The 18,150-nt window shown below is 45.2% G+C and overlaps 1 pseudogene across 1 annotated transcript in view; it reads left to right on the top strand.

Moving 5' to 3' along the window:
* Window positions 1-5,336: 5,336 nt before the first annotated feature.
* The window catches only part of LOC309556566, a 48,913-nt pseudogene continuing 36,099 nt past the window's right edge, over window positions 5,337-18,150 (top strand). The window contains exon 1 of the transcript in view: window positions 5,337-5,557. The product of the transcript in view is annotated as an uncharacterized misc_RNA (transcript). The remainder of the gene's footprint in view (window positions 5,558-18,150) is intronic.

An 18,150-nucleotide genomic window follows, 5' to 3' on the forward strand; every position in this document is an offset into this window, starting at 1 on the left:
GGAGCTGTAGAACTGTTATTAGATATTTAGAATTTCTTCTGAAAATTATATATAGAATTATTTTTAGTCATGTGACCGGCACAGCACCAATTAAGGCTGGCCAGACACAGACTCACTGTAGAGAGCATACATCAGTAGATGTACCGATCAGTAGAGTAATAAAAGCTCCTCCTAAAGATCTTTCCCTGCAGATACCAAAGAACAAGTAGAGATCATGTGACCACATAACAGAGCTGAAACAATAAGGTATTTAGAGGATTTAAAAAAAAGATCAGATACAGTATCCTGTTATATAGGATTTGTGTAAATGAATTATGGAAATACACACCTCTGTTTAGTATTACTTTAAAGAAGAATTCCACCTTTTCCACCCAAATTGCAAAAATGTGCATTTGTAAATGTTTGCGTTTTTAGTTTGCAAAGCATTCCAGCTTCATTCAGTGCATTGTGGGTGCAATGTTCTGGCTCCTGCAGACTCTTGCTCCAGCTCAGATCTGTACCAAAGTAAGGACCTTCAACTACAGGGCTGGAGGAAGTATCAGTGGACTGCAAGTGCGGTCACATCAACTGCACTACAAGTCCCTCTTAATGGAGGCACATGGAACATGTACATTCTTCTTTCACAGCTCAATAAATAAGTGATGCACCTGTGTGTGCGGAGCCATGCACTGCTGCGCCAAATTCAGTTTTGACAGTAGTCATTGGGGGAGAAGAACCCCCAGATTTTGTAAAAGTAGGGGGCGAATGAGTTGAGGGTGGGGAGCTGTGGACTCCATGTTGCATCCTAAATAAGGGTGTAACCTAAAACATGGTTGGAAAGGTGGAGCTAGCTTTAAAAGAATTGATCCTATTATATGTTTACTGTTATACATATTGCTAGGTCTGTATGCAGGATCAACTAATGTACAAAGTTGAAAAACAGCAATTTCAGATTTGCAACAGTATATCTGTTCTACACTGTGAACCACTTGCTACATTGATCCTGCATACTGTGAAAGGTGAGCATGGAAATCTCTTCACACCCTTATTTATGATTTCTCTTTCGCTCATTGACAGGCACCGCTCTTCAGGATTCTTGATCCATTGGGTTATACCGCCCCTACAGGAGTAGAACCCTAGGCAGAAAAAATAACTTGACTACGCCTATGGGCAGTCCCAGGTGGTATACTCCTCCCCAACTCCCCCCCCCCTCCCCCCTTTGCTATAGGTCCTCAGTTTTTTTTCAGCCTAGTCATGAGTAAGGACCTAGTTCCTTGCTGGGATCTTTGGTCCAGGCAATTTTTTTTCTTTTTTACATGGCTTTTTTTTTTTCTCCCTTTTTTTTCTACAAGATCTACAATTAACTGCCGGACTGGGCGACGGGCTGGATAATCTAGATCCAGTGGTTACCCCAGTCTGGCCAACGAGCGCGCGCAGACCACAGGGCTGTGCTAGGTCGGCCGCGATATAGCCCCACTGGATGGGGGCTGGCCTGCTAGTTAAATGAATATTAGGTGAAAAGCACCTGCGTCAATCTATTAATATATAAATGGTAAATAATAAGGTACAGCGCCAAAATGGCAAATACTGAAAAAACACAGATTGTAGGTTTTGAAAAGTCCGAATAATCATGTGAGACCAGTTGCTGAGATGCAGAAAAGAATGCAGAAAAGTCCAACACCATAGACGGGAACACAATCCTGACGGTCACCACGTGCACAAATGAGGTACTGCTCTTACCAGAACTGAAGACCCCCTGTTAAGGAAGGTCAACCAAGCCAGAAACCTAGAAATAACCACCAGGATAGGTCCACTCAGAATGCTGCACCAGATCCACCAGTAAACTTCATCAAACATATGGTATCCTCAAAGGTTTAATGGCCTTGGATGGTGTAGTTCCTCCAAAAAACAAATGAGGCTCCAATGGTGAAGTATGTACATTTATTGAAAAGTAAAAACAGGGAATAAAACTCACATGGCATCAAATGAAAACAGCATGTAATCCCAGTTGTAGTCGCCGCGGCTGGAGGCGTGTCTGCATGAGGGCTGGCGTGTCTGACGCGTTTTGTCTTCGTCAGACGTTTTCAAAGGCAAAGCCCTCCACATGCAGCACGCTATTTGTAGTGTCCCCTCATTGGAAATGCGGTAACGCACTTCCGCTTCCGGTATGCGATGACGCACTTCCGGTTGCGGTGTGCTTGAAAACGCACTTCCGGTTCCGGCAAGAGGCGCAATGAAGCACTTCCGCCCGACCTTGCAGTGACCAGAAACGATCAGATGAGGCACAACCGCAGGCCATAATCCACCTGACCTGCACATCACTTCCGGAGTAACAAGTCAGAGGGCAATACTCCGGAATACTCCACATAGCGTTTTTACTTTTCAATAAATGTACATACTTCACCATTGGAGCCTCATTTGTTTTTTGGAGGGACTACACCATCCATTATCCGAGGCCATTAAACCTTTGAGAATACCATATGTTTGAAGTTTACTAGTGGATCTGGTGCAGGATTCTGAGTGGACCTATCCTGGTGGTTATTTCTATGTTTCTGGCTTGGTTGACCTTCCTTAACAGGGGGTCTACAGTTCTGGTAAGAGCAATACCTCATTTGTGCACGTGGTGACCGTCAGGATTGTGTTCCCGTCTATGGTGTTGGACTTTTCTGCATTCTTTTCTGCATCTCGCAACTGGTCTCACATGATTATTCGGACTTTGCAAAACCTAAAATCTGTGTTTTTTCAGTATTTGCTATTTTGGCGCTGTACCTTATTTACTGTTCTTTCGCAGCAGTGCTATTATGTGTAGATGACCCTACTACAATCAAAAATATTAATATCAATATAAGCATGATCGCACCATATGCATATCAATATCAAAGATGTTGTGCAATATATTATGTGCAAAAATATACCGCTTAGCAGCAGTAGTGAATAAAAATCTTCAACTAATAGTATTTAAAGTGCATATGTGTGTAAACAATAACAATATAAAGTGCATATATTTGTAAACCATATATCAAGTGCTCTGTGCAAAATACAAATCAGTCCTTTTTCCTGTGCTATGGCTTGCACCAGTCTATATACATTCCCAGGCATGCAGGATAATAGTGGTGGTGGGAACCTCTTAACACCAAGTACACCCCATGGAGAAGGTGGGGGGCTTACTGGATCAGTTAGTACACTTGAGCCTTATTGCAACAAAATCAGCAGCTGCATACAAGGAGACTCCCAGACCTATGGGTCTGCTGCCAATAACGTCCTTTGCGTTAGTGCCTCCTACAAAGCTTGGGCAAAAGACAAGGGACTCCACATAGCGTAATACGTTCACAAAATTTATTGGGATAATAACAGTTTAAAATACATAAGCGACTTTTAACAATTCAGATCGCACGCTGTCCGCTCTATATGCTATTACAGTGTGTCTGCTGTTTTCTCGCCTAACGTAGTCACATTCCGGCAGTCGGCAGGCGGATGGGTATGGCGTGCGTGTCACTCCGGGTTAGATGTCCGTGGTAGGCGTGTCCATCAGCGTTGCATGTTTTGTCATTACGTTGACGTCCTCGGAGCTTGCAACCATAAATCGCCAGCCTTTAAAGATCCGGCTGACCGAAAAGCGGAGGCTGTGGCCCGCAATATGTTCACTGTTGTTGGTTCAGCGCTTAAGCCAGTCTTCACCATTGCCCTGGTGTCGCAAACTCTCTGACCAAGCGGGCTAAACGTTTGCGCCGTGACCTGGAGGGTGCCTTTTCTAAACTGGCAGACCAGTTGGTCCAGGGGCTGCAGTTTATCTGTGATGCCTCTTTGAATGCGGCTTCCCTGATTTCTAGGCTGTCTGTTTCAGCAGTGGTATTTAGACACGTATTGTGGCTTAAGTGTTGGTCTGCGGACCAGACCTCTAAAAAAGCTTTAACTGATTTACCTTTTCAGGGCGATCTCCTGTTTTGGGCTATCCTGGAATACGACATTAAGAGTCTGACAGGAGAATACTTTTCATCCGCAGGCTGGTAAGGGTAAGAAACCCTGTCGCAGATGTGGCCCGTCCTTCTCGGTTCACAAGAAGTTTTTTCATCCCTCAGGGTCCACCGACAAGGGATCAGAACCTTTCAAGTCCTCGGGAGTTTCCAAGTGGCCCTGTTGTGGCAAGCCGAGTGCGGGATTCTCTAGACCTGTGGACAAGGCTCCTTTAGCATGAAGGTGTGCCCTAACCAATGACTGGGATGAGGGGACGTCTTCGCTGGTCTCCAGGCCCATGAACCTCCTTAGTACAAGCCAAATGGGTCCACGAAGTGATATGGTCTGGCTACAAGATTGAGTTTCGTTCTTACCCTCCGGAAAGGTTCTTTCCTTCCAATGGAAGTCTGTCCGCGGACCGATTGCAAGCTCTCTTTGGGGCAGTACAAGACCTGCTGCTACAGGGTGTAATTGGCCTCAGAACAGTTTCAGGGTTTATATTCAAACCTGTTCATGGTCCCAAAGGAAGAGGGCAAGGTGCGTCCGATTCTGGACCTTAAGGCCCTGAACTGTTTTTTGCGGGTACAGAAGTTTAGAATGGACTCCATTCGCATGGTGTCATCCCTACATCAGGGGAATTTTCTTGCCTCTATTAAAATCTTGCACATTCCAATATCTGCTCCGCCCCAACACTTTCTCCGCTTTGCTGTAGGAGAGGAGCATTACCAGTTTGTGACGTTACCCTTTGTTCTCACCTCCGCCCCTCGGGTCTTCACGAAAGTGTTGGCCCCGCTTCTGCTGTTGCTACGTCAGCAGGTCCTCCGCTGCTATGGTGGGCGACGTGGAGATCACTATATAGACCCTGATGGAGTTTTGTTGGCTTCTGAATTACCAGAAGTCTGCTCTGATTCCAACCAGAAAATTGGATTATTTGGGTCTGACTCGGGACTCAGCTCTAGCCAGAGTGTTCCTTCCTCTGGACAAACTCCAAAAGTTGCAAGCTTCGATTCATCTCCTGCTAGCCAGCAGATGGTCATCCCTCTGGACTTGCATGCGGGTGCTGGGCCTGATGGTATCTACCTTTTTGAGGCATTTCTGTTTGCACAGTTACATATGAGGTCCCTGCAAAGGGAGATCTTGGTCAAATGGGACAAGTGTCTGAAGTCTCTGGACAATCAGATCTGGCTGAGCTGGGAATCCAAAGGGTCTTTGGTCTGGTGGCTTCGATCTTGGGCTCTTTGACAGGAAAAATCGTTTCTCCCCTTGTATTGGACAATGATCAGCACGGATGAGCAGGTGTTCTGGGTCGGAGCTCTGTTCTGGGTGTTTGGACACTGGAAGAGTCCAGATTACCGATAAATGTCCTGGAACTCTGGGTGATCAGTCTGTGCCTGGATCGCTGGATGGATCGACTACGGGAGCTTCCAGTGTGGATTCATTTGGACAGTGCCACAGGGGTGGCTTATGTCGATCACCAGGGTGGAACAAAAAGCGTGTTGGCAGCTCTAGAGGTAGCCGGCATCTCCGGGGGCAGAATGCTTAGTTCTGGCCCTCTCCGCCGTACACATTCCAGGAGTAGAAAACTGCCACGCGGACTAACTCAGTTGGTAGGCGTTGGACCAAGGTGAGTGGTCCCTTCATCTAGATGGGTTTCATCAGATATTTTTCCGGTGGGGCACCTACGATGTTGAGCTGTTCGCATTCTGCTCAATAGAAAAGTTCCCAGGTTTGTGGCACAGTCATGGGATCCTCTGGCGGACGCCACAGACACTCTGGTGGCCCCGTGGGGCCAGTATTGTCTGAACTATGCTTTCCCTTCTATCAAGCTTCTGCAGAGACTCTTGCGCAGCATTAAGCAAAAGGGATTACGGTCATTCTAGTGGCCCCAGTCTGGCCTTGCCGGTCTTGGTATGCCGACCAGATGTGGCTGGTCACTGACTTCCCTTGGAGACTGCCTCTCTGGGAGGATCTTTTTCCCAAGAGCCAATATTCGATCCTGCTTTACAGTCGCTGGCTTTCACAGCTTTGCTATTGAAAGCCAGCTGCTGAAGGATAGAGGTTTGCCTGGGTCGGTGATTCCGACACCGCTGAAAGCTAGGAAATCTACCTCTAGGAAGATCTACCATCGTGCATGGAAAGCGTACATTTCATGGTGTGAGTCTTTTTCACCCGAGCCTCTTGACCTTCCTTCAATGGGGGGGTTGAACGGAAATTGGCCTTGAGTACCATCAATTGCCAGGTGTCTGCCTTGACGGTTTTCTTTTAATGACCCCTGGCCATGCACTCCCTGGTGCGTACCTTTTATTCAAGGGGTTCGTCATCTGACACCACCAGTGCGGTCTCTACCACCCTGGGATCTGAACTTGGTGCTTTCAGTTCTCCAGAAGCCTTCCTTTGAAAATATTCAGGAGATTCCCCTGCTTATGCTCTCAGAAGGTGGCCTTTTTGGTGGCTATCACCTCTGCTCGCATTGTGTCGGAACTGGCGGGGTTATCTTGTCGTACTCCTTACTCTGTGGTCCACAAAGATAAGGTGGTTCTTCACCCATGTCTGCCGTTCTTTCCTAAAGTAGACTTTGATTTCCATTTGAATCAAGACATTGTGTTGCCTTCCCTGTGTCCCAGGCCCAAACATCCCAAGGAAGTTGCGTTGCATGCCCTGGATGTGGTTTCGGCTGGTTTTGGTGTATCTGGCAGCTATGTAGTCTTTTCGGAGGTCAGACTCACTGTTTGTGCTTACGAATGGGCTATCCGCTTCTTCTGCAACCATATCAAGATGGATCAGACAGATGGTGACACAGGCCTATTGAATGAAGGGTGCTGCACCTAGACCCCGCTAGCTTGGAAGTGACCTTTGGGAACTGGGTTCCATGTGGGGCACTTTCCAGTTCATGTAAAAAAGATATAGCTGTGGAACAAAGTTTCCAAGTCCAGAACTGTTGGCATTGCCTCAGCGCTTTCCGTCTCTGGACAGTCTGAGTGGGGCCAGTTGAGCTAAGCTTCAGGAGCTACCTTGTATACATAGGTTGCTGGGTGCCTCTGTTGTTGTTCATGCTAGTTTTGCCTTGAAAGGCATCGCTGTGTGGGACTGAGCGTTGAAATTATACACTGGGTGCAGTGCCGTACACTCTGCGGTTTTCCCCACCATACAGCATTGAGGAAGCATATCCCTCTTGCTTGCAAAGGGCACTTGAATCTTCTATCTGTTCCTGCTGTACTCCTATACTGCTACCATCTGTTGGGGGTTTCTGAGTACCCTAGGCCTTGCCTCTTATCTTGAGCTTGTATATTGCCTTACTGCCACATGGCATGGTTACAACATGTCTTATTCTAAACATTGAGGAGACAGTCCCAGTGTGCTCCCTGCTCACTTTCTGTCTATGGATCGGGGCTGCTTGCCATATACCCAGGGACTGTGCTTATGTCTGATGTCTGGAATCATGTTACTGTAGCTGGGAGCAGACTACAGTTATCTGACACTGCAGACTTATTCTCTGCTCTCTGACTGTCTCTGTGCTCCCCTAGTGTTGGTCTTAGATCTTCATACATCATACTCCTGAGACTGGAAGAGAGCATTGTGGGAACTGTAGTCGCCTGAAAGGTATTACTGCACTGCTGAACTTTTTGTGGACTACACCTCCCCAGCAGGCAATTCACTCCAGGGGAGAATTGTGGGAGAGGCTGACCAAGGCCCAGGCTCTCTTGCTTCCCGGAATCCGTTGTGTGTGCTTCGGTCCGCCGCAGAGAGAGAGAGGACTTTGATGCATTTTGAGGTCCATAGACCTAGGCATTGCTTCAAGTCCAGTCAAAATCACGGCAAAATTGCACGACTTTTAGGTCACGCATGTGTGAAAGGGGCCTTAAAGGTATAAACGACATGTCAGAACCTAGAGTGTCAGGTGGGCTGGAAAGTTCACAGAGTCAAAGCGGCACAGAAGAACATACAACTACCAGCAACCCCCAAGGGGGCAGTGCTACATTACCCTCTACTCTTAAGCCTCGTACACACACAACGAATTTCCGCCGACCGGTCGTCCGTCTTTTGTCCAGAGTGGTGTCTGTTGGTTGGAATGTGCTCTAGACTGCACACACATTTTCCCGCACGACAGAATTCTACTTCAGAAGTGATGTCATGTGTTGGATTGCTTTGTATGTGTTCTTTCATCTCTGAGCATGCCTAGTCTTGCTCATAAGATTTTTCCCAATCGAAATCTGTACTAATGAGACAAAAATCTGACGTGTTTTGACGGTCTAAAAAAATTATATAGCCTGCACACCAGAATTTTTTTCGTCCGAAAAGTAGGAATCGGTTGTCGGAAGCACCATACTAACAAGCCGAAAATCGGCAGATCGGTCGTCGGACGAAATTTCTTTCGCTTAAGTCTTTCTCATCCTTAGAGTCCTCTTTACCATTTGTGGGTATGGCTGGGTTTCTAGCCTTTTCTTCTAAGGTTACTTGTTAAAGTAGGACTTGATAAAGTTCATGGCGCAAAACATATAGCTGGTTCCTGGTGTTTTCCCGCAAGTGGTGCCTGTCCGTCTGATGTCACCGCTCCGGAACTACAGCAGAGTCATTTCATACTCGCGCCACCTGGTTTCCGGCATTGTGCACACACTGCTTAGTGGTCCTGGGAGACTGACCTCCTCGCACTCGTGTTGCTTGCTGCCAGGTGCCCTTGTCCACTCCAGCCCAGGGGGATGTAAGCATTTTATATACTTTGTTTTCCGGTTATCAATACCAATAAACTGTTAACCCTTTCTATATTAGATGTTCACCTGACTTCTTTATCCATTGCATCCCAGTGTGGTTCATGCGCTGCCTTCCTCATGTACTTTTTTTCCACAGTCATGTAAAGCCTAGTACACATGGGCAAAATGTCGGGCAGCATCACCTGGTTCAATAGAAACCGGCCGACATTCAGCCTGTGTGTACAGCAGCTGGTCTGACAGAAGCTGGCTTCTGTAAAAGCGGCATGATCGAAAAAGGTCTGCCGACCGGCTCCTGTTCAGCGCTTTCAGCCAATGGCAGAGAGGGCTGACTGGTGTGTTCTGGTGGGGAGGCCTCCCGCCTATCGGAACACAATAGCACAGCAGGGGGGATCTCTGTACTAACATTGGATTGTTGGTACAGTGGCTCTGACCTGCGCTGTCAGTTTTTTTTTTTTTTCATCCTACTTGGTTAAATGAAAAAAATAAAAATAAAATATTAGTGTTTACCAGGCTAAAGGCTTTTACCCAAATCACCCAGTTATTTGCTTACTTTGATCACAGAGGCCATATACATTGTATCTATTTGGTGGGTATTTTTTGCAAAAGTGGTCCATTCTCACTGTGAATTTGGCCATTTTGTGGATTGCTATATTAGCTATGGTCTTTGGTAAATGGTCCCCTTCACCCAATTCTGACTGTGGTTTACTTTGTCAACCCATGTCTGACAGGACCTATGGGGGTGCAGAGGACTTAATCATTGGAAGAGTCACATCTCCAAATCAACACAACTGCAATTTGGGTTTCTCTGCAGCATTGGACCATTCTACTGGAGGCTTATCTGATCCGGATTCAGTTTGGACAATACCATGGTAGAGGCGTAGTTCAGCCTTCAGAGAGAAACCAGAAACTCTTTATTTTGCAAAAATAGGTAGATCTGATCCTATTCTGGGGAGAATTTCTTGTTCCAGCCTTGTCTGTACATTCTAGATGGTAGACAATTGGCAGGTAGATTATCACAGCTGACAGTGACTGGACTTGGGGGAATGGTCCCTACTCCTGGAGGCATTCCAGGACCTGTGTCAGAGGTGGGGGATGGCAGATGTGTTTCTCCTAACCTCCATGTTCCACAACAAACTAGAAAGGTTTGTCTCTAGGAACAAGAATCCTCTGGGCATGTATTTGATGTTCTAGTGGCTCCATGGGACCAGTACTCCCCAATCTAAGTCTTTCCTCCCCTGAAACTTCTTTCTTGTGTGCGTGGCAGGATTGAGACAGAGGGTATTTCAGTAATCAGATACCACCAGCCTCCATCTGCCTACTCTAACCCTCCTGGGGGGCAAGGCTCATGGAACCAGCTTAATACCCCTTTTCACGGGGGCACCCCAAAAAACAAAAGGCAAAAGGAGGGCAGAGAGGGACTAGAGGGGGGCGGAGGGTCCGCGACAAAAAGAAGTCGGCGTTGAGGGATCGGGGTTTGTTTAATTTGAGTTCAGCTTCTCTTTCGGTTGAAGAGAAGCATGTGTTAAATCATGGACTCAAGTTTGCTCCCCCCCGACCTCTTAACAAATTCAACACTTTCATAGACCTTCAAAAGTTTGTGCGTAAAATGAGCATTAAAAGGCATATGATGGGGAACCCCATTACCCCCAGAGTGGAATATAATATGGGCATCAAGTCCACTTCATTTTCCAATGCCTCACTATTCAACCCCCCAGGTCCTTTGGCTCCCACTCTGACTGTGTTCCGAGATTTGGTTGCCAAGCACTTGGATAAGCTTAGCCTCAAAAAAGTCCATCAAACACATATGTAAAAGGAGCGTAAGGACATAATTGTGAGGCCAGCAGATAAAGGGGGAGGAATAGTCATTCTGGATACTGTGGCCTATAATGTGGAAATGAATAGGTTATTGTCAGACCGGGACACTTATATTCCCCTGAGGGGTAACCCTACGACATCATACAAAAAAGAACTTGTCGACTTGGTGGAGGACGGCTTTCAGCGCAAACTCCTTACCAAGAAGGAGAAATCCTTTTTGGTACCATCCGCCCCAAGGGTGCCAATAATGTACTATCTACCCAAGGTGCATAAAGATGCGGTGAACCCACCCGGGAGGCCAATCATTAGTGGCATTGATTCGGTTACCTCCCGGGTGGGTAAATACATAGACTTCTTTCTCCAGCCCCTTGTGACCAAGACCCCCTCATTTTTGAGGGACTCTATGCAAGTCATTAATATACTTAAGGATATAGAGTGGAAGCACACCTACATCTTGGCCACTGCTGATGTTTCATCCCTTTACACGGTTATATCACACCAGCATGGAAGGGAGGCTGTTGAGTATTTCTTGGGTCAGAGCACTTTGTTAGGTCTTCAGAGTCAATTCATCTTATCCCTGTTGGATTATGCTATGGCCCATAATTTCTTCTGGTTCAATGGCACTTATTACAGACAAAATAAGGGGGTGGCCATGGGCGCGAAGTTTGCGCCAAGTATGGCCAATCTGTTCATGGCCAAATGGGAGGAGGATGTCATCGGTGACGTTCCGAGACCAGAGATAGTTCTCTGGCGGAGGTACATCGATGACATCCTCCTCCTATGGGATGGTGACTCTGAGTCCCTTGAATCATTCATCTCTGCACTGAATGACAATGACAGAGGAATTAGATTGGTGCACGAATGCAGTAGATCTGAAATTCATTTTCTAGATCTTAAAATTAAAGTGGTTGGTAGTTCCCTTGAAACCTCTACTTTCTTCAAGGAGACTGACAGGAACGGATTTATTGACACATCTAGTTGCCACCATGTGTCGTGGCTTAGATCCGTTCCTGTCAGTCAGTTCCTCAGACTCAAGAGGAACTGTTCCAATAGAGCGGACTTCCTGCGGGAGGCTAGCTCCTTGAAGTCCAAGTTTTTGGAGAAGGGGTATAAAGAACAGGATCTTGAAACAGCCCTTATGCAGGCAGATTCCCGTAATAGGGCTGACCTGTTGGTACCACGAGAACGTGAGAGTAATGATGATTTTCAGTTTGCCTTTTTTTCATCATACTCCGTTCAGCATTTCTCTGTTAAAAAATTGATCAGGAAGCATTGGCACATCCTAAAGAACGACAGCCTCCTGGGCCCTGTACTACCGGAAGCTCCTAAAGTCATTTTTAGGGGTGTGCCTCCGCTGAGGCTTCAAGTGGCCCCCAACATTGTGGATCCACCTAAGACCATCTCTTTTTTTCAGGAGAGGGGTGGTTTTTATCCATGTAGAGGTTGTGCCATCTGCAAGGTTAATGCTTGTAGGTCTAGGAGGGTTGAGACGTTCTTTTCCAATGCCACACAACGTAATGTTAAAATCAAGCCGTTCATCACATGTTCCACACGGCACGTCGTCTACCTACTACATTGCCCTTGTGGCCGTGAATATGTGGGTAGGACGATACGAAAGTTACACGTGCGGTTGCAGGAACATGTGGCGAATATACTTAAGGCATTCCTAAAACATAGTGTCTCTAGACACTATGATGAATGTCATGGGAATGACCCCAAAGGCACTGTCTTTTTAGGCATTGATAAATTTTCAGGCAGTTGGAGGGGTAGTAACCGTACCAGAGGTGTCTCACAACTAGAGACCAGCTGGATTTATCGGTTGAAGACCTACGCCCCTCACGGGTTAAATATTGATTGGGATATTAATTCCTTTATCAATAATGCCTGATGAAGGGGTTTTCAGTATGTTCTGCACTGTTGGTTATCATAATTTTATTTTGTTTTTATTTGTGGGATAGTTTTAAATGTTTTTATTCTATATTTTTTGTGATGCTATTAAACTATCATATTGTGTATCATATTTAGTTCACATTTTTAGTTACAATTATAATTTTCCCTTCATGTCAATGTAAGTTATGTAATGGAGCACTCTCGGGAATTTTTGTTTCTGGCCGCTAGATGGCGGTGTTTCCCTGCAAAGTCTAGCACGGCTAGAGTAGAGCACTGTTCCCCTGGTTACCTATAGGTTTCCCCCGTTTTGAAGCTCTTTTAAATAAGGTTTCTTTCTTAAGATCAAATATGCACTAGAAGTCCTTTGAAATATAAGGCACATATATCTCTTGTGCAATCATGTTAATATTTGATCGGTTTATCGCTGTTTGCGGTCTCCAATTCCGGGTTTAGCTCCAGATGTTGACATTCAAAGGTCACACATCCGGTTCCGGGTCCTTGGTCTCCTTCCTGTTGATGGTTTGGGATGACCTCTTCCTGCTGGCTCCGGATTGGACGCAGCGAGTTCCGCCCTGTCTCACCCAGCATATAAGGAAAGACGTTCTGCCATAGGCCACACCCCCTGACGAAGTCACGTGTTGACGAAACCGGTCGGAGGAGGAGCCTGCGGTTCGTCGTGCTGAGGCCAGCAAGGAGACACGGCGGCCATTTTATTGGTTGGAAACAAAGGTTCTGAGAGTATAGCTCCGAGACATGCTGTGATTTCTTCACAAACGTGAGTTGCCACTCTGCTTTTACTGAATAAACCTGTGAACGTACTTCACTATTGGAGTTGTCCCTCTTTTCCTTATGTTCACTTGTTCCGGTCGGAGCTGCTGAGGGAACACTGGGAATCGATACATGTCGATCTGGGCACTGATTTGATCACACAGGCTGTCTTTGATCCTTATAATGGGGGTCATTGCAATTTGGTAAGAGGCCATTTATTATCTTGGTGGCGGTTCCTGCACTCGGGGCTTTTTCCAAGTTTGAAGTGGTGGACAGTTTCCCTTCTTTATTGGAGCACTCTCTGATGAACTTTTGTTTACTGCACTTTTGTATTTGATACATTTGAACATTTGTATGGACTGTGGATTCAATTGTGTTAGCGCTGCACCAATCCCATTCTATAGTAATCCTGATTGCGCCAGACTGACCCATGTAAGACTCCTGGCACTGGCAGATGCTCCATGTGTTCTGCTGGATTTTCAACAGCTTCTGTCCTAAAAACTTTTTTGCCATCTTACAAGTGGGGGGGGGGGGGGGAGTACCGCGCTTCAGGGATTAATTATAAGATGTGGATATATCTCAGTGATAATAAATATTGTGTATCAGTATAAAATAGTAAAACCATATGTTGTGTCCAATTAAAAAGCATCAAAGATGATATACATATTTAAAATATATGGTTAAAATCACATATATGTAAATAAGTAATGTGAAACAATATCCAAATTATAATAAGTAAAATACTGGAGGTGCTTGAGGTAATTGTGTACCTGAATATAATAATAGATGTGCCAATAAAGTGCTCTGTGACAATAAATAAAATAAAATATGCTCAATGAATAATGAAGGTGCTTAAGGTGGTCCTATCCTCAAATAATAAAATATTAAGAGTGTCAATAAAGTGCTCAGTGACAATAAATATAATTATCATATGCTCAATATAATATCAATAAATCATGGTGATATACATAAAGTGCTCAGTGTAAATCAATATATACTAGATATATGTAGCAATGCATCCGCCAGTAGCAAAAAAATGTAAACCGGCTACAAACAAATACACAACGAATGTTTAAGTGTCCCAAATGGTATTTAAACAGTGACCACAGATCTTCTTTTTCTCTATGTCACATTAATGTTTTCTTCCACCTATACACCGTGTGATTCTGGCGTGCTCTTCGGTGCTCCCCACCTATAGGTGTGCTATATGCTCACCTTAATGCCTCTGGTGTTGAGCTTCTAGATCTCCTACAGATCTGCTCTTTCCTCCTCTCCTTTTCTAAGTAAACAGGATGGGGTATACGATCTGGTCCCTCCTCCACTTTTCCTCTGCAAAGGGGATGGTGGCGTGCTCCTTCTTATCTAGATCCCGCTGGGGTTCATTTGGTCAGACTTTGGATCAGTAACGGTATTTCTATGAACCTTCCAAGACAACACACCTGAGAAATGAGTCCACGATTTGCCATCTTGCTTCTTTCTTTACCAACATAACTGTTGAAACCCAAGCTCTGAGGGACAGGGGGCATCTCTGATTTTTCTACAATGCCAAAAGCTAGGAATTTGTCTTCTTGCAAGGTTTATCATGAGACATGATTTATTAGAGGTATATAGTTATATAGCACTGTCAATTCGTGCAGTGTTTTACATGCTGTGCTTGGAGTCTAAGGTCCCTATCTTACATGCATCCATACTAGCGCCAAATAACCTACCAACATGTCTTCGGAGTGTTGGAGGAAATCCAAGCAAATTAAATGGTATGGTTTACTAAAACTAGAAAGTGCAAAATGTGGTGCAGCTCTGCATATAAACCAATCCACTTCCAGGTGTTTTTTTTTTTGTTAAAACTTAGAAGCTGATTGGCCACCATGCACAGCTGCACCAGATTTTGCATTCTCCAGGTTTAGTAAATCAACCTCAACGTGCCCGGACCAGGATTCAATCCAGGGACCGCAGTGCTGCGAGGCAGGAGTACTCGCATTTAAGCCACGACACTGCCCATGGACATGGACAGCATTTTTCACTTGGTGTAAGTCTCAGGGCTTCCATCCCAGGAGTTTTTCCATGGGATAAATCCTCTCCTTCCTGCAGCAGTGCCTGGACCAATGTTTAGCCGTCAGAACTATGAAGGGTCAAGTTTCTGCCCTTTCTTTGTGTTTCAGAGGCTGCTGGCTTCATTCTTTCATGAAGACATTTGTATAGGGTTAATCCCACGTAGCCCTCCCCTGTGACTCCATGGAATCTAAATCTTGTTCTTTCTGCATTTCAGAAACTGCTGTTTGAACCCATTAGAGACCTTCCTGTCTCTACTCTCACACACACACACACACTGTAGTTTTTCTTTAATCAATCACCTCTGCAAGGGAAGTATCTGAGCTGTTAGCTTTTTCTCTACTGCTTCTAAACTACCACCTGTAGAACCCACACAACGGTGGGCCACCATAGTTCTTGTGTTCTCCCGTATCCATATTGTAAGCAGCCTTTAAGTTTTTCCCAGCCAGTTTTAAGGTCCTATGCTCACCTGTGTAGTGTATTAAAGTAGCCCTTTCAAATCAATGTACTGGCAATTCACCACAAGGTGCCATAAATCAAACATTTACTGTTTTTGGCAACACAGCACGCACTACAACACACTGTGGGGTTGATTTACTAAAACTTAGTGCAAAATCTGATGCAAACGTGCATTGTAGCCAATTGGCTTCTAACTTCAGCTTGTTCAATAAAGCTTTCACCAAAAAAACTGGAAGCAAATTGGTTTCTATGCACAGCTTCACCAGATTTTGAACTCTCCAGTTTTCGTAAATCAACCCCTGTGTGTTGGAGCTGCATTGCCTCAGTGCATTAGAGTGCAAATCAAAATGAATGGCAGCACAATGCCTACAAATTGCATTGCAGTAACACGTGGTAGATTAGATGTGCTGCTAAATTGCCATGCCTTTGAAAGCTGATCCATTTTTGGATAACTTTTCAGAGGCATTTGACAGACAGTAAAGACATGATTGAATGGCTTCTTACAGTCTGCTTTAACCTTGTAAGTGCTGCACCAACGCGCTTCAACTGTGTGCATTGCACACCTAAATGGTTGCCTTTGGTAGTGGTACTGCCCACTGAATACAACAGGATTAAACATTTTTGCTGTGGGGGAGAAGCAAAGCATCATAACTGTAGCATGTCAACACCCTCGCCCACCACCTTTGCAGCTTAGAGTGTTCACTTTTTCAGGAAAAAATAAAAAGGTAAACAAACACCATACAAGCTCCCCATCCCCTGGTCCCCGCTGTACTTACCATGGGTGATGAGCAGTCAGTGCCAATGCAGCCAGTCAAGCAGTCCAGAGATTTGAGATCCCCGCTCTTCACCTTCTTCTCTGTGCAATGCTCTTGGGATGGCTCAAAGTGAGTCACTGTGGTCTATCCCGAAAGTGCTGTACAGAGCAGAATGGGCACCGACATTTCAGCATCCCCAGAGGGTAAGTACAGCGGGCACCAAGGGGGAGTGGGAAGGGTGCACAGTGTTCACCTTATCATTTTTTTTCTGAAAAGGGGAACTAACACTATATGGGTGGGGGGGGGTGTGCTGAAAAAAAAAAATCATCTACACTGCGTGTTTTTAAGGCCCCCCCCCCTCAATCGGATATCTAAACAAGCGTTACTGCAATGCCATGCAGCAGAAAAGTGTGAACACAGCCTTAGAATACTGATGTGTTGGCACACAGATTTATTTTTCTTGGCTCCGATTTCTGACGTAGGACGAAGCTGTAAAGCAGCACGTTATGTATTTTCTACCTAACATTAGATGTGCTGAAAATTGTGATCCTGCAGGAAATGGCCCTTAAACTGTTTTTGAAATGCTCATGAATCAGACCTTTCTTTAGCGGATCTGATGCACATCACAGCACAGTCTGTAAGCGTCTGATTTCAAAGCTCTTTTGTGCCGGTTTCAATGACAAACTCTTTCATCCAGCAACAAAATAACGCTAAACCAAAAAAAATGCTAATCCCTTATTTTCCTCCAGAGGGGTGAGTGCAATTCTCTTTAGGAAGGTACAGAGTGTGTGGGCACCAGATGAGAGTTAAACAGAAAAAGAAAATGTTCTTTGGTCATTTTGAAAATGACCGTTGCTTTGTGGGATGTGAAAATCGACAGTCTATTATGGCTTGGCTATTTTTTTTTTTTTTTAAGTTCAATTTCTAACTAAGCCTAAAACTACTCCCATTCTAAGCCTATTCTGTTAAAGAAAAAATGCCTATACTTAACTATTCTAAAGCCACTCCGGTCTGGTCACATGATTAGGTCCCAGCACCAGCTTCAGTGTGAGGCAGAAACATTGGCTGTAGAGCCTGGGTGATGATGTCCCCATAGGCCTTCTATAGGGTATCCATTGTCAGATGTCCTTCCTCTACACCAGGGGTCTCCAAATCTTCTAAACAAAGGGAAGAACTTATACACCAGAGTGAGTGACTAACAACTGAATAAATTGTGTGAACTTCACCAGTGTATAATAACCAGAAGGAAGAGAGCAGGAATGCTCTAAATGGGACACCTATAGGTACCCCTTACCAGAAGTAGCTGGAAATGCATGCAATCGTATAAGTATGTACAATCCTGTGACAGCTGGTGTCGCCTCTTACCACAGTGTAGAGATAAAAATGCCAAAGTGAATGGAAAATCCTAGGTATGTGTCTTCTATGTAGATAACCACCACCAATACCACTTGCCTCTTACCAGATAAAAAATCAGATTGAGCCAGATTAAGCAAGAGAATCAAGTATGACAGGATGCCAGCCTTCACCAATAGGATTTGCCTCTTACCCTAAGGAGATGGTAAATTCGCCTATAGGAATGGTGAGCTTCACGGAACCTGCAGTGGACTCCTGGACGAATGACTCCAATATAGCCAGGGGAATCACCACCAAATAAAAGAGAAGGCTTCCATAGTGTAAAAGCATACGATTTATTTAAAGAATAAGGAGTAAAACTTACAGAAAACGAGGAAATGGGGATCATATGTATCAAGGCCGCCGGCCGGACGGTCTCC

This window comes from Pelophylax lessonae (genome assembly GCF_965119305.1).
Source record: "Pelophylax lessonae genome assembly, chromosome: 5".
NCBI lineage: Eukaryota > Metazoa > Chordata > Amphibia > Anura > Ranidae > Pelophylax > Pelophylax lessonae.